Genomic DNA, 2750 nt, shown 5'->3' on the forward strand with positions numbered 1-2750 from the left:
AATATAATTAATGTGCAAAGTCCATAGAAATCTTCTGTGCTATGCAAACAAGACAAAAATGGTGCTGGTGCTCCAATCCCCATCAAAGTGAATCTGGGTGCTGATAATGGTATATATGCTAGCTGCTCACCTCCTAGTCTGGCTCACAAATTATAATGAGCCAGACCCACTTGGTGCACTCTCAGGTGCCAATAGATAATCGGCTCAACACCTCCTTCATTCCATTCCCATGGTAAGGGGACTGCTGGATGGATCAAAACAGGGTAGTGGCCAGACCCACTGTGTCTGCTAACACAGTGACCAAGTGTTCAGGGCATCAACTCCTCTCTCTCCTCTCTCCTCACTTGCGATTAGGTGATCATATAGGAGGAACAAACACAAAGATCTAGTGCTCTCTGTAAAGCAGTTTTATAAAGCTCCAAAACATTTAAATGAACACTCACATATAACAGCACTCGGCCAGTGCGGGCATACAAGCGGGGATGTGTATCGATGTCGGTGTGTGTACAGGCTCCTCCCCCATACACGTTACGTCGATACTCTGACTTCATACATCATACACAATGCCCTCAGTTACATCTCCTAAAGCTCATTAAACAAATTCAGGATGCCATTATACCAGTTCTTACTTGAACCTATCAGTTGCCACGCCTGGAAAAAAGGCCGCACACAGATTGCAATAAGCTCCAATAACCATGGGGTACACATCTACAAGCAAAATGGAAACCCGTGGGTGAAGGTTCATGAGCTGAAGGAGCACAATGGACACATTACAGGCATAGACTGGACTCCTAGAAGTGATTGTAAAGTGACCTGTGGAGCTGATCTCAATGCTTATCTGTGGAGAAAAAAGATGGAGTATGGAAACCTACATTGGTTATCTTGCATCAAAAATCGAGCAGCAACCTTTGTCAAGTGATCACCTTAGGAAAATAATTTTGCAGTGAGGAGAGGAGTAAAACTTATATCCGTGTGTTACTATGAGTCAGAAAACAAATGGTGGGTGAGCAAACACATTAAGAAACCAATTTATTCTACTGTGCTAAGCCTGGACTGGCATCCAGATAATGTACTTTTGGCTGAAGGATCATGTGATTTCAAGACTAGGGTGTTCGCAGCATATAATAAGGAAGTTTACAAGAAGCCAGCTAGCACTCCTTGGGGATTAAAAATGTCTTTTGGCAGCTGATGTCAGAGTTTGAAAGTGCTGGCAATGGTGGCTGGGTCCACAGTGTAAGCTTTTCGGCTAGTGGAAATCATTTGGCCCCGGTCAGTCATGACAGTATTGTGTCTGTAGTTGATGCATCTAAAACACAATCATTTCACAGCTGAAGACTGAAATCTTGCCTCTCCTAAGTGTCACCTTAGTGACCGAGAACAGCCTGATAGCAGCAGGACTGTTGTCCTATACACTTCACATCATCCATCATGGCTCATTGACATTTGTGTCCAAAACGGACATTCCAATGCAAAGCACTCAGTATAATATTTCAGCTATGAAACACTTTAGAAACATGGATAGGAGAGCAACTACTGACGACTGCAAGACCACATTGGACACTCATCAGAACAGCATCAATCAGGTATAAATTTATGAGGGGGACAAATCTGATTATCGCAAGTTCTATACTACCGGCATTGATGGTGCATTTACTATCTGGGATTTTAAGGCCGGGTTCACATACGTGCAAATTGGATGCGGACTTACCGCATCCAATTCGCATGACATGCAAGTGTGACCGACTCTCAATGGAGCCAGTTCACACAGGTCCAGTGTGTGTTTGGGTCCGGTTCAGGTGTGAATTCAGGCAAAAATTTGGACCTGAGTCGCACCAGAACCGGTGAACAGGAGTGCACTGGACCGCATGTTGGGAACTGCGGCCGCACATATGTGAACCCGGCCTAAGACTCTGAAATCTTACATTCAAGGCCTGCGCATTATGTAACTGAAGAGCAACTGCACAAGCAAGACAAATAAACAAAGCTGCAAAACACTTGAAAATGTTCTGTGACATTTTGATGACCTGTTGTACACTTTAGAAATAACAGTAAAGACGATTATTAAGTACAATGTGTAATGAGATCTAGTTCCAAAAATATCTAATAATTTCTTTAGAACATAATGCACAATACAAATGAAAGTCAGATTCTTTTGGCTTCTAAAAAAAAAAAAAAAAAAAAGGCACATTGCCACTATAATCAATATAGTCTTCCACTTCCTCCAAGCACAACACACAGGGGACCCTTCCTAATCAGTGGGAGGGTGATTCAGAGCCAAGTGTACTGAAATGGGAACTCATCTTTTGCTTTGTGAAGGAGGTTGGGTTACTTGAAATAAACAGTGTATTCTAAGCATCTTTGTGTTGTGAAGAGGTCCAGGGGTCAGTATACAGAAATAGAAGTTTATAATGGTTAATGCAGACAACAGGATTTGGCATTCAGTGATGATAAAATGAATAGACTGTTAGGTCAGAAACCTTCATATTGCTATTGGAAGAAGGAGGATATGGTCATATTGGTTATTATCTTTAAGCAGGATTGCTTTAGGAGATACAGTAAGTGGGCCAGGGTAAATATTATGTCTCAAACCACATTACATCAGAGCTCTCCCTTGTACATCAAAGCTCCCTTTTCACATCAGAGTCCTCAGTCTCCCCTGCCATGCTTTACAATCATAACCAAAGTGGCAGCAAGGCACAGGGAGGAGGGTAAAGCTTGTCTGGACAGAGATTGGGGGACAGAACAGGTCC

At 42.7% G+C, this 2750-nt stretch overlaps 1 pseudogene across 1 annotated transcript; it reads left to right on the forward strand.

Moving 5' to 3' along the window:
* The first annotated feature begins 607 nt into the window (after positions 1-607).
* On the forward strand, positions 608-1946 carry LOC309549612 (actin-related protein 2/3 complex subunit 1A-B-like; annotated as a pseudogene). Its single transcript has 2 exons — positions 608-1670; positions 1908-1946. The product of its transcript is annotated as an actin-related protein 2/3 complex subunit 1A-B-like (transcript).
* Positions 1947-2750: the final 804 nt, after the last annotated feature.

This window comes from Pelophylax lessonae (genome assembly GCF_965119305.1).
Source record: "Pelophylax lessonae genome assembly, chromosome: 3".
In the NCBI taxonomy this organism is placed as follows: domain Eukaryota; kingdom Metazoa; phylum Chordata; class Amphibia; order Anura; family Ranidae; genus Pelophylax; species Pelophylax lessonae.